This window comes from Benincasa hispida, chromosome 11 (assembly GCF_009727055.1).
Source record: "Benincasa hispida cultivar B227 chromosome 11, ASM972705v1, whole genome shotgun sequence".
Lineage (NCBI taxonomy): Eukaryota > Viridiplantae > Streptophyta > Magnoliopsida > Cucurbitales > Cucurbitaceae > Benincasa > Benincasa hispida.
In genome coordinates, this window is record NC_052359.1 from 47,779,605 (window position 1) to 47,794,715 (window position 15,111).

Here is a 15,111-nt window from a genome sequence, read left to right on the forward strand (position 1 = left end):
TCAAGACGGGTTTGATCATAGTTGGACTATGACTTATTATTTAGAGAGATCAATAGCACTTAATGAGTTAGATGTAATTACAGGGCAAAATCAGCATACAGCCATTACGCTGTTGACGGGTTATATCCAATGGACACAAAAATATATTTGTAGTGCGAAATGTTGAATAGTTTAATTAAGGGAGTTTAATTAATTATTCAAATATGATTGGAGTTTCAATCTACAGGTTTATAAGGTCCCTTTGTAGCTTAACAAAGATTATTGAGAATTAATTTTGGATTAATTTGAATTGTTCAAATTAATTTTTATTAAGGAAATTAATTATATGTGATATAATTAATATAATGTATTTGATACATTATAATATAAAATTTATTTTGAGAAGAATTAAATATTTGAATATGATTCAAATACTAATTATATGGATGAGATTTATATAATTAAATTTAGTATAAATGTGATTTATATTAAATGTCATGCATTTTTTTTAATTTTGTAAATAAATATATCAATTTTAAATTTAAAAAACATTTTTTAAAAAAATTATCAAATAATTTAACAATTATCTCCTCTATTCTTCATAATGTTGGGACTAAATACATAGTTTTCCAAATTATTTTTACATTTGTATTACAAATTAGTTTTTAATTTTTTTTTTTTTTATTTTTATAATAAAAGTGATACACTTTCTAAACATGAATTCAACTGAGTTAAAGAATGGAATTGACGAGATCTGTGCTTTGGCGAGGTGTTTGGGAGTTGTTTTTCCTCTGTCATTTATGGGCTATTTTTAGCCCAGGCTCAAGCTTTTAGGATTATATATAAAGGACGTTGGAGTATTTTTTTTTTAATTTTTAAATAAATATATAATATTTTTTTTTAAGATTATCAAATAATGTAACAATTATCTCTTCTCTATACAATTATTATTATTAAAAAAGAAAAAATTCAAATACCTTTTAAATCTATTCTTAAATATTCATCAAAAAAAAAATTGTATATTTTAAAAATCTAAGAAGCAAATATATCTGTTCTCCATACTATTGAAACTAAATACGTAGTTTTTCAAATTATTTCTATAATCGTATTACAGATTAGGTTTTAAACTTTTTTTTTTTTTTTTGGAAAAAGTCATATATTTTCTATACATAAATTTAACTGAGCTAAAGAATGAAGTTGATGAGATCGGTGTTTTGATGAGATGTTTGAGAGTTGGCTCTTTCTCTTTCCGTCCCTATGTTGGCAATCAAGATGCTTCTCGTTATGCTGTTGTTTTTTTCAACTTCTATTTGCTTTTTTCCAATTTGAAAGATTTTGGGGGAGAAATTAGGTTTTTAATTTCTTTTGTTGGATTCTTGATATAATTAATAGTGATTTCCTTTTTTCTCATGTCCTCTTGAAGGGACTTTTAGCATTTTCTTTCTGTTTATGAAGTTTCTTTTATTTTAAAAGAAAAATTGTCAACCGTACTAAAAAAAAAAAAAAAAAATTTCTAAACATGACACATTTACGAAGTTACACAGCTAAAAATCTCAATTTTAGTATACAACCTTTAATTTTTAAAGTTTTTCAATCTGGTCCATAATTTTTTTTTTAATGGCTATATTCTTCTTAAAATGTCAAATTTACCTTTTGATCCATAAAAAATTTCCGTTAATCATTGTAAAAAATGAATAGCGCTTGAAAAAAATGGATGTATTAATCTCAAGTTTTCTTGATTTGGACACGAGTAGCACTTGAAATAAATGGATTTTTGTTCATTGTCTTCTAGAATTCCAACCAAAAATAAAAAAAAAAAAAAGACAGAGAATTATGTTGATGCATATGTTGAATACCGTAGATATGCCATGTCCATGTAACTAAATATGTGATATAGTAGGATTAGAGTAAATTGAGATATCTTGGTTAAATCCTTATCTGCTTAGTATTAGGATTAGTTTTCTTGATTGATTAGAATTATGATTATTTCCCTTGGTTTATTAGGATTAAGATTAGTTTCTTTGATTAATTAGGATAAGGATTAGTTTATTGATAAAGATTTATAAATAGAAAATTTATCTTCTTGTATTGTTAATTTTTTATTCATGATAATTAAATTACATAAACCTTAATAGCGCTTAAACATGTTATTTCAATAATAAATTTTTCCTTAGTTCAATCTAGTCCATCATCAGCACAAAATCAAGGTGGTTTTTGTCCTTGTAACTAAACCTTCTTTGATCACCAATACCAATACATTCAATGACATAGATCAATATTGATGGATAGCATGGAAATTACATGCAAAGTGATCAAGATCATGCTTGTTTCCATCTAATCCAAATTTCTTAGTGATGCCATTCTTAAAAACTTTATAACCGCATGCATGATAAACAAGTTCAGATAATAAAACATAAACAAGTTCAAATAATAAAACATAAACCATCAACTTTATTCTATATATAACGTAAACAAATTAAGGTCAAAGAACATCCTCAATAACAAACTCTCACTAAACCATGGAATCAGAAAAATGACTAACACCCATATAAGCAATGTACATATGAAAAACTTTAAGTGGTAAACCTTTAGTCAATGGATCTACCACCATAGAGTTTGTTCCTATGTATTCTATCAAAATTTGGCCATTTTGAACTCTTTCTTTCACAATTAAAAATTTCATATCTACATGCTTTGACTTCATATTGCTTCTGTTATTATTGGAATACATCACTGTCGACTTATTGTCACAAATAATTTTAGTAGTCGCCAACTACTATCTGTAACCTAAAGACAAAATTTTGCAATCATATTCCATGATTGGACGCCTCATAATATGCTATAAACTCTACAATCATGGTAGAAGAAGCCACAAGGTTTTTGTTTAACACTTTTCCAGGATACAATTTCTCCAGCCAACATGAAGATATAGCCTGAAGTGGTAGAAGAATAATCGAAATCAGAATACCCAATGATCTCCAAAACTTCTAATCTCAGATAAGTGAGCATATAATCTTTTGTTCTCTGCAAATACCTCATAATTCGTTTGATTGCTTTCCAATGATCTATCCTTGGGTTACTCAAATATCTGTCTAACACTCCAACTATGAACGCAATATCTAGACGCAATCATACTTTACCGTATATTAGACTTCCAACAACCAATTCATAGGGAACCTTCTGCATCTTCTTAGTCTCGAGTTTAATCTTGGGGAATTAACCTAAATGAAATTTATCACCTTTAGCGACAAAGGTATTTCCTGGTGCACAATCTTTCATGCCAAATCTACTCAAAATCTTTCCAATGTAGTTCTTTTGTGACAATCTCAAAATACATTGAAAACGATCTCGCGGTATTTCAATTCCTAATACAAAAGAAGCATCACCAATCATCCTTTTGAGAAATCTCTTAGTGTCATGCAATAAACCTACATCGTTACTTGTTATGAGTATGTCACCAGCATATAACACCAGAAAGATTGATTTACTCTCGTTGAACTTGACAAACTTCCATTATATTCACCTCAAAACTAAAGAAGTTAATTACTTCATGAAATTTATGATATCATTGAAGAAAGGCTTGCTTGAGACCATAAATGAATTTCTTCAATTTGCACAACATAGAATTTGAACTACCAAACACAAAGTTTTTTTGTTGCACCATATAAATTGTCTTGTTAATATTTCTATTAAGAAACACAGTGTTTGCATCCATTTGATGTAGCTCTAAATCAAAGTGAGCTACTAGTGTTATGATTACCCTGAAAGAGTTCTTCGATGAAACTAGAGAGAAAGTCTCTTTGTAATCAATGTCTTCCTTTTGAGTAAAACTCTTTGCAACAAGATAAGCCTTATATCTTTCGATATTGTCGTGCAATTTTTTTTTGTTGTTTTAAATGTCTATTTACAACCTATGAGATTCACTCCTAATGGCAATTAGACAAGTTCCCAAACGTTATTGTCTTTCATGGATTTTATTTCCTCTTCCATAGTATTTATCCACTTTTAAGAGTTAAAACTTTGTAGTGCTTGTTGGAAGTTGATTGGATCATCTTCTATTACACCTATATCAACCTAATGCTCATGAAGATTACAATATAATCATCTGGAATTGCACTTCTTCTCTCTCTAGTAGATCTCCTTAGTAGAACTTCTTGAGATTGTTGAGTTTGAACGTTAGGTTTAACAACAGGAACTATAATATTGTCTTGTTCTATGATTGGTTCAATAGTGAAGTCAGGAATCGGAGTTTGAATATCATCTAAGCCACATTAGAAAAAGAAACAAATTTCTCTTCAAAGATAAATTTCCTTATGTTATCTTCCCCCTCAAACTCAACATCCTAAAAAAATATGGCATTTTCCATCTCAAACAATGATCTAGAAGTGTAATCATAAAACTTAAAATCACAAGGGCGCTCAGAATACCCAACAAAATAATAGCTAATAGTTCTTGAGTCCAATTTTCTTTCATTGGGCCTATAAGCCCAAGCCTCAACTAGACAACGCTAGATGTAAAGATGCCTAATACTAGGCTTCTTTCTTGTCCACAACTCTTAAGGGGTTTTAGCTACCGCTTTATTAGGTACCCTATTGAGGATATATGTTGCAGTCTTTAGTGTCTCACCCTAGAGAGATTCTAGTAAAGAGGTGGTTGGGTTGGTGCCCTAAATCTTATGGGTCTTGTTGTTTGTAATTATTTGTACACAAATTATTCATTTAATAAAATAAGATGTTATTTTAGTCAATATTTAGTTCGTGTCACACCCCCTCCTAAGCTTACCTCTTTCACCCAAAAGAAGGCGTGAGGACGACAGATACCACCTTTTGTGATATCTACTGCCTGTTTAAACCTGTTTTTCCCTAATTATTAATTATTAACAAAAGTAACCTTACTATTAAGCTAGGTAAATTACATTTGAACTCTTTATTTTATTACCACAGGACAATTTTTATATAACCATATTTAGACAAATCATTAATTTATACTACAACCTCTTTTGTTCTTAAATTAAGGAGATTCATACATATCGGATTTTAACTTCTGAAGTGTGGTCGTGGTGTGGCAGACCTTGATCTTTGGCAACACCCTGGAACTTTTTCCTTTTTGCTACCTAGGGGAAAAAATAAAACATTTGGAAAACGTAAGTTGGGAAGCGCGGTGAATGACATTTCATGAAACAACCTTTTTATTTCAAAACATTTTGAAAACTTTAATAACGCATGATAAATATTTTAAAGCAAAGTATCGCATGAACTTACTAAAACACAAGAGTACACATGATAAATCCATCATTAAACCTATACCTAAGCTTCCTTGGAGTAGACTACTCAATACGCCCAGGCACTAAGGTGGAACCAACCTTAACACTCTCAGTTTTTGCTTATGTTGGATGACTCACACATAGCCATTGTCATACGTGTACGCAGAGATCAAGTATCTTGTCTTGGTACTAGATTTTGTAGGATCAATATGGCAATTATTTAACTTAATGAAAACTTTTTATTAAGTGGACCCAATTAAATAAACTAGAAGACTTTTTGCTAACAAGTAATTTAAATAAGAATTTCATGCAAAATAATTTAACTCATAATAATCAAGAAGTTAATAATACTATTTTAAAGTACCCAAATTGGTTCTTATAACAAGATTGATAATAGATGTAGACATTCAAGAACAACCAATCAAAATAATCCAATATGAACAATTAATTTCGAGAACAAAAATTGCAATTAATTTCAAGCAATAAAATATAATAACAAATTAATTACAAAATTAAAGAGGAGAGGGATAGAGAAATTGACACCAAGAATTTTATAGTGGTTCGGCACAACCGGCTTACATCTACTTCCCAAGTTCCTTTTGGGTATATCACTACAAACTTGACTCTTTACACGGCTTAGAGTCAAATCACTACAACGTTCTTTTTTCAGGAGCAAGAACGAACCCGATCCTTTCTACAGTTGAGGATCAAATCGTTGCAACAATTCTTTTTTCGGGATCAAGAACAACCCTTACAAAATGTTTGTAAAAAAAAAAGGACGCAATTACAACTCTCTCAATAGAGTAGATTTACAAGTTGTAGCACTCAATGAATCAATCCTCACAACATAAAATATCTCTCTCAAGAAGAAGATGAAAAGAAGAAAAATGAAGCTTCTAAAGAGACCAACAATGGTGGCTCAATGAGTTTTGAAAGATTGAAAATGACAAAAATTGTTATGTTAATTTAGAGAAGAAGATGTGTTTAAATAGAGAAGAAAATTTATTGAAAACCACATCTAAGTAGGGCCATTGGATCTTAGAAAAGAAAAATCAATGGTGACTTTGAACCCAACGAGCCATTAAACACAAATAATATAATAATATATATCTTTTAAAATCATTTCTTTTAAAATCCAACAAAAAGCACATGACCACCATGTGTCCAAAACTAGCCGTTAGATATAAACATAAAATAATATTAATTTCATTTTCTTTTTATATTTATCTCCTTTTTAAAACAATCCAAAGATCAAAAGTCCACCATGTGTCACTCCTCTATTGCTCCAAGTGACACCTTTCAATTGGTCCACTTTGATGAGAAAACTTTTGCCATATCATCAGCTCAGGATTTTTTTGTTAACCTTGTTTCACCTATATATTCTTCGTTTGAACTCGATTCAAACTGTGTTGGAATCGTTGTTCTGAGTTCTATGTAATAGACACTTCAAAATACTCAAATTATTAACAAATAAAAGTAGGTTATTAATTAATTAATCAATTAAAATTAATTATTTTGAGGTTAAGGGCCAAATAGGCAACAGATCCAATGGTTTGAAAACCTCTTTCTCAAATCATAATTTTCAAAAACATCACATGAATAATCAAACAAGAGTTATATTTAAACCAATAACTCAAAGCATGATTTTGCAAGCATAATTTCTTAAAGTTTTGCCAAACAAGATTTTCTTTTAAAAAGAGTAACTCACAGACAACCAGCGAGGATTATTCTTTTCTAAGAGTTTTCCATCTTCTTGTTGTCCCTTGGTTTCTCCAACTCTTCACCAACTCAAAATAAGACAATTTATGTTTTTTGGCATTCAAATGGCCCCATACGGCATTCTGCGTGCGCGGTTGGGGCCGTTTGGGGATACAAGCACGGTGGCTAGGGTGGACAAATGCGCACAAGTGCGGGCGTTGAGGCTACTAGCACACACTGGCATTGGCACGTGTAGATGTAGGAAGCGCTAGGTGTATGTAGACGCAGGCGTGTGTTGGGTGATTGTGCGATGAGGCTACACGAGCGTGTGTGGCTAAACAAGAACCTACACATGCGAGGACAGACGGGCTTATAACGCGATGAACGTGCGCGAGGATGCGTCAAGCGTGGGCGTGCGGCTGCTGAGCTGGGTGCCTGGTGCTGGCCTGTGTGGTAGTCTGACTTTCTCTACCTATTTTCCAATTCCTTCAATCTTCTCGTCCTTCAACCTCTTTGGAAGCCCAAGTACACACTCTACACACAATTTGCTAACATTTGGCTCAAGAAAAATGGAAATGGCATGAGTGAATTGGGAGAACTAAACGTCCAAAGTGCTTTACTTATAGTAGTCCCAAACTCACCTTTAACCGCCAGTTCCTTCTTGTATGCATGTTAAGGTGTCTTCAGGATGCATAACCCAGCATAATACCCCACTTTGAGGTGTCAGCACCATCTCATTGCATGCTTTATCTTGCTTCTTAGGCATCTGCCTTCTACTTGGTCCAGACTTCACCTGATTGAGCCACCTACACCCCCATTGATGTCAACTTGAACTTGCTCCCCAAGCAAAGCACCCACTCAATGCATAGTACTACATGTTGGACACATGGTTCCTTTTATCATGCGCCCAATTCCACTCCTTAGGTACAACCCATGCCACCAAGATTTCGAGGTTACTTCCTACACTTAGTTTTACTTACATTCTCCTTCTTCTTTACTCATGTGTCCAAACATGGTTTCCTATGTGCCAAATGACATCTTTATGTGTCCAAGTTGCTCAACCATGCACCCACTATGTACTAAGTTCTCAACTCTCCAGATTTTAACTGTAGTTTCTCCTCCTAAGTTCATTCAATTGTGCTTAACCCTAGATGCGACCAAGATGGCTCTCTTGACCCTATATGCACCCAACTTGATCCTTTCTTGACCAAAATATACTTCCAATGTTTTTAACCTAAGGTTAATAAGTTGAACTCTTCCAATCATGCTACCAACAGAGGTTAAATCTTACTCCTTACTTACTAACACTTAATCAAAATCTGACCTTCTAAATCTTGTTGAGTGAACCCTAGGCTTACATACTTTCTTGGCTCAAGTGTTTGTTGAGTGAACCCTAGGCTTAATTGAATGAATGAAGAGATCGAGGGCCTACAGTTTTCATTAACCCAATTCAATAAACTAAGATCCAAAGTTATTTTATGTAACTTAAGCATATATGTGGTTGACATACAAAGGGATCGTGTTTAAGTAATAACCTAAATGGTATGTAGTATATGGATAAGGTTGGGTACCTTTTCTTTGTGACACTACGGATACGGTCCACTTTCTAATTGTTACAATAGTTGTAAAGTGTTACAAACGATTTGATTCTAATCATTCATGTAGAGACATGTGAGTGGGAGTATCTTATACAAAGAGTTTGTATAAGACCGAATAGTGAAATGATTACTCTGTCTTTATAACGTTGTTACTTGAAGAGATTAACATTTCAATAGGATGACCATAGGTGACTCGACTAATTCTGAATGAGTTGTGAACTTCAATCTATGAGGGTGATTCTTTGATCTGTATGGGTGAGGGTGGCCAGATACCTCAACTCAATAAGTCTACCATTTTAAGGGTTTGTCCGAGTAGGGAGTTGGGAACACTGTTGAGGATGATGTCCTAAACTCTCGTGTCCTGTAGTTTCTAAACACAGTTTTATACTAACGTCTGTGATGTATAATATATAATATTTTTTTCACTACTTGTCTTTGAACATTAGATGTTTTATTTGCCTTACCACAAACCAATAAACTAAAATCCATGGTTGTCATTATGTAACTTAAGCATGTATATGGTGAAATAAAAGTGGATCATGTCTTAAGTGATAACCAAAATGATCTGGAGTATATGGATATAGGAGGGAAATCTTATCCTAGTCACGCTACGGTTGTGGCCCGTTTTGTAGAATAGTTACAAGTGTTGTGACTTGCTACAGATGGTCTGATCCTGATCATTCATCTGAGGACGTGTGAGCAAGGGCGTCTTATACAAAGATTTTAAATAAAACATAACCACGAAGTGTTAACTTCTCGTTACATAAAGTCGTTCATGACAGAGACTTCACTTCACTAGGATGACCATAGGTAACATGACCTCAATCCTGAGTGAGTTAGGAACTCCTACCTTTGAGGGCGGTCTTTTGATTTGCATGGGTGCGAGTGGCCAGGTCACCGACTTAAACCTACTACTTTGAGGATTCGTCTGATTTGGGAGCTGGGAACTCAGCTACACAAGATGGAATTCACTTCTTCCCTGAAGCAAAGGTAAGTAGATAGATTGCTCCCTTAAGGGCTGATCTTGCGGCTTGAACGATGTGGCGCCACACACCTTCTCATGGCCCGAGAGGTGTCCACATATAGTAGGACTAGGTTGTATTGTTCATTAGAGTGATCAGTGGTACTTAAGGAGTTAGATGTAACTACAGGGACAAAACGGAAAATTGGCTCATCTGTACTTACGAGCATTTATGAATAGTTATCGTACTGTTGATTGATTATATCTAATGGACATAGAAATATATCTATGGTAAAAAGAGTTCAGCTGTCGGTCTTTAATGGAATGTCTGACAGTTAACGGATGGTGGATCTCGTGGCTAAAGAGTTTAGTTAGCTATTCACGTACCGTTGGAGCTTCGAGCCATAGGTCCATAAGGTTCCCTTGGTAACTCAATGGATTCAAGTTGAGAATCAGTTTTTGGGTCAACTTGAAATGTTCAAATTGACAAGAGGGAGTTCGATTATATATGATATGATTGAACTGGTTAATTATATTTGATATGATTGACTTTATGTATGAGATACATTAATTGGAGGAAAGTGGATATAAATATGATTTATATCTAGTGGAGGAGAAAACACTATGGTTTATATGTGATATTAAACTATAGGTTAATGAATATAAGATGATTATATTTATTATTATTAATTTGACAATTATAGGATAATTGGCCGCCGTTTTCTCCGTATTCATGTGTTAGTGGAAAGTTTGATTTAGTTTTCGTAACTGAAGAATAAAATGAAAACCGTTTTCATTTTACAATGAGATCATGTTTTTTGCTCACGAAGTGTATGCTGCCTATCACTTAGTAAGCTGAGAGACTATACAACAGCTCGAATTTACTACACGATCGTATATACGCGTGCGCATCTTTCTAAACAATCACCTACATTGTACTAAATGATCATCTAGCGTCGAAAATTTACTAAACGATCGTATAGATGATCGCAACCTATTTACTACACGATTGTATACCTTTGTCTAAATGATCAAGTATTTTTTCTATATGATAGACCCTGCACTTCTCTCACTTGCTTGATCGTTGTATACAATCTTCATTCCTCCTCCCCTCTATCAAATCCCAACAGAGCCCACTCTTTGGATTCTCACACCGAGAATACCGAGGGTTTCAAGTGGTGGTGTCATCCTCATTTCCTCTGTTCGTGTGAAGACCATTCGTGAGTAGACGACCGAAGTTTTGGTGAACGATTGGCTTGATGTTCCAGCGAGAGCGAGAGGAGCCTGTTCGCTTGGAGAGAACGAGCTTTGCTGTGAAGAAAGAGTCTTTAACTGGTAAGTTTACTTGTTCTCTTGTTTATTATTTTTTTAAAACATGCCGGTAATTTTGTAGTATGATGCATATTTGTATGTTTGAATGCAAATATAGTAATTCTGTCATAATGTCTTTGGAAAGATCCGCTTCCGCTCAGAGGTACTCTTGTATAAGAGTTCCTTCAAACACAACTACATCAGATGAAATCCATTCCTTCCCATCTTAGGTGTAAGTAGATGAATTACTCCCTTAATATCTAATTTTTGGTTTTGAACAATGAGGTCTCATCCTCTCACTAGTTCGAGAATGATTAGTTTATAGTTAGACTATAAACAGTTTGTTCATTAGAGGGATCAGTAGTACTTAAGAGTTAGATGTAATTACAAGGATAAAACGGTAATTTGACCCAATTGTAGTTGCGAGCAATTTAGGAAGGGTCGACTTACTATTGATTGATTATATCCATGGACACAAAAATATATCTACAGTGCAAAGAGTGCAACTGTGGATCTTTAGTAGAGTGATCTGCATTTAATGAATGTTGATTAATTTAATTAAAGAGTTTAATTAATTAATCTCAAATCATTAGATCTTCTAATCTATAGGTCCATAAGGTCTTCGTGCTAGCTCATTAAGGATAAAACAAAGAATAAATGGTTCTAGAAGAAAATTTAATTGTTCAAATTATTTAAGGGAGTTAAAGGTCTTAATTATATTAATATGATTAATATAAAGTATATTGTATAGTAATACATCATAATATATAGTTAATTATAAATATGCTTTATAATTAAAACTATACAGTATGTGAGAGATAAATATTTGAATAAGATTCACATATTAAATATATGAATGAGATTCATATAAATACTATAGGTTAAAATTTAATATGAATGAAATTCATATTAAAACTATAGGTTATAAGCGATTTGCATTTTAATGTGATTAAAATATATATTATATGATTGATTGATTAAGAGTTAGTTAATTAATCATTTTGGTTATATTATATTAATATAATATTATTTGAACTCCCATTATAGGGGAGTTATTAATTTCACATGAGTTGAGAGTTATGGTAACTCCCCTCCCTCATCCTCATCATCTGTTATTCAAAATACAGATGGGAGAGTGATACAAATTTGAAAAATATTTGGCTTAGAAGAATCTCTCTATTAACAATTACTCTCTCACTTTCTCTACAATACCCTTTTTCCTCTCTCAAAACACAAAAGGGATCCCATCATCTCATTCCTCACCTGAGAATAGTGAGGATTCCAAATGGTAGTGTCAAGAGAAACCATTATTTTCCTGTGTTCGTGTTCTTGGAGGAAGATTTGCATGGGTGTTCGTGACTGTTAAGGAGATCAAGTCATGGAGAGAAATTTCGTGAAGAATGAAGTTCTACAAGGACAAGTTTATTTTCTTATCTCTTTCTCTCTATCAAAGCATGCTTAATTGCAATTGTTTATCCTGTAGTTTCCTTTGTTTTGCTTTTCTGTATTTTAAGTTTTTGAAAATTGAATGTCACTAGCATGACGTTCATATGCTTCCACGAGGAATTCTATTTCTTTAAGAAGAATGACTGATAATACTTCTTACCATAACCTTAAGTGTTTTATTTTATCTTTCTGCCACACCATTCATGCTGAGTTTCCCTAGCATAATGTATCGGAACATTTCCACATTCATCTAGATATTTGGCAAAGGGCCCTAGACGTTGTTCACCTGATCTATCATATTTACCGTAGTCACCACCATGATCAGTTTTGACAACCTTAATTTTCTTTCCAAGTTGAAGTTTAACTTCAGTTTCAGCTTCGAAAGATTTGAAACCACCCAAAGATTGAGACTTCTCATGAATTAAATATAAGTACCCATATCTTGAATAGTCGTCTATGAACATAATTAAATATTGTTGTCCATTCCAAAAAGTCATAGGGAATGGACCACAAATGTCTGGATGTATTAGTTCTAAGATGTCTAAGCATGTGTTGGCACCTAATTTTCTTATGTTTGTCTGTTTTTTCTTAATAGATTCTACAAAAACTTCAAAGTTATTTAAATCAAGGGAATCGAGAATTTCATCCAAGATAAGTCTCTAAATTCTCTGTTTAGAGATGTGACCTAAACGTTTGTGCCATAATATAGTGAAATTCTCATTTAATTTACGTTTCGTACCATATGAATTAGATATCAGAATCTTGTTAAATGAAGCACATCTTATATTTTAGAATTAAACTAATCTAGATAACAGATGCTACTTTGATAATATATTATTTTGATCAATTCAATCCAAATATAAAACACAATAATATAATAATCTTAAGTATATTATTATACATAAATAATGGGAGAATATCCCTAAATAGTCTTTACCCAAAATTTACTCAATAATTGCACATACAGAATACAATTAAAGTAACATAAACACGTAAATATTACAAAAAAAAAAATTTATCAATCAAAATTCAAACTCAAATCACCAAATTATCGATCAAATTTAAATTTCAATCTACAAATGATAGATCAAATTTAAACTTAAACTCACAAATGATTAATCAAATTTAAATTTAAATGCATAAAATTATCAATAATCAAGTTCAAGAACCACCGACAAGATCAAACATGAAACCTGGGAAAAATTTTACAAAATTATTAATCAAAGAACAAAAACCGTGGCAAAATACCAAACCTGGAATTTCAATTGCGCTTATATTCATCACTGTAGGAATTGGGTTCTAAAAACTAAAAGGGGATATATAAATATATATGGCCACAATCTGAACGATACCACCCACTCTATCCTACCCCATATAGGCAGTCGTCCATTCTATAGCCGCCCAAAAAGGAACAACGGTGATCTTGAATGGGAATCCTATAGTAATAGATAGAATCCATATAAAAATACCACTAGATCGAGCACTGGTGATTTCATATCCGATCAAAATCTTGGCTAATTGATCGAAGCGGTTAACTCCAGTAGACCCATAGATCATGGAACAAATAGGATGGATAGGCCAACCACCACACTACACATATAGACTCGAAACCACCTCGTTGTCATACGTGTGACTCTCATTACATACGACTTGCACAAAGACTCCTAAATCCATCCCGAGCCTTTGCCATCTAGTATTTTGCCAAAAATAAAAAAATCAAGTGTCGTAAGATGAATTCAAATAATCATCTGCATATAAAAATCAACAAAAAAGCAGAGAGAAATTCTTTTGTAAAATCTCTCAAACCAAATGAAAAAGTCGATGAAAATTTTATTGAACTCACAAAATCTTCCACTTTACTGAAAAATTGAATCAAGATCAATGGAAAATGAATATAAACCGATGATCTAACATGAAAATCATGCTCTAATACCACTTGTTAGCATAATTACTTTAAATCTATATTGAATAAATTAACCTTAGAGTCATTCATGTCAAATTATCAAGAACAAACAACATGCTAGATTCCATTGAGAGATTGATGATAGCTTCACGATGAAGATAGCTTTAAGATGACTATTGTCTTCCTCAACCAAAACTTTGAATGCCCCTAGTGGGATCTCTCTCTAGATGAGATTCAAAAAAGATTAAGTGTGTATTGTTTTGGTATATCGGGGACCACAACCCTAGATTCTCTTTACATACTAGTTCAATTAGGGTTTCCATTAAACCCTAATTAACTAGGGATTGGCTTCTACTCATTAAGACAATACTCAATTAAGAATTTCAGGCCTTAATTAAATAGATCGCATAATAGAGTCCAAACTAATAAAATAATCCAATGTGATAAAATATTAATCCACATACATAGCTCATACTTTAATTATATATATAATTATTTAAAATACGTCTAATATTGTCTTCTTGTATTGATAACTTTTGATCCATAATGATGACTTTGGTCTTATTATTGGAGATTTCTCTCCTTTTATCGACTTTGATCTTATTATTGGAGATTTCTCTCCTTTTATCTTTTAGGCTACATCATGTATTAAAGCAGCCATCTGGACCATCATTGACTACAACCAGTGGAAGACTGAAAAACAATTAGTGACACCGATCACAAGAGGGAGTTTCGTGAGTAGTGCTCATTGTTAAACAACGCACTTTAATTAGGGGGAACCCTTTAATTCAAGAAAAGAAATAAGAAATTGAAGTTTTGTTAAAAGATTTTGCAAGAGTGAACTCTTACCGATCAAAGAAGTTGCACAAGAAAAAATACAACAAGTTGTATAGGCAAGAAAATCAAATTTACTCCCCAAAAACAGTGTTGTAAAATTCTGACTCAAGTGATT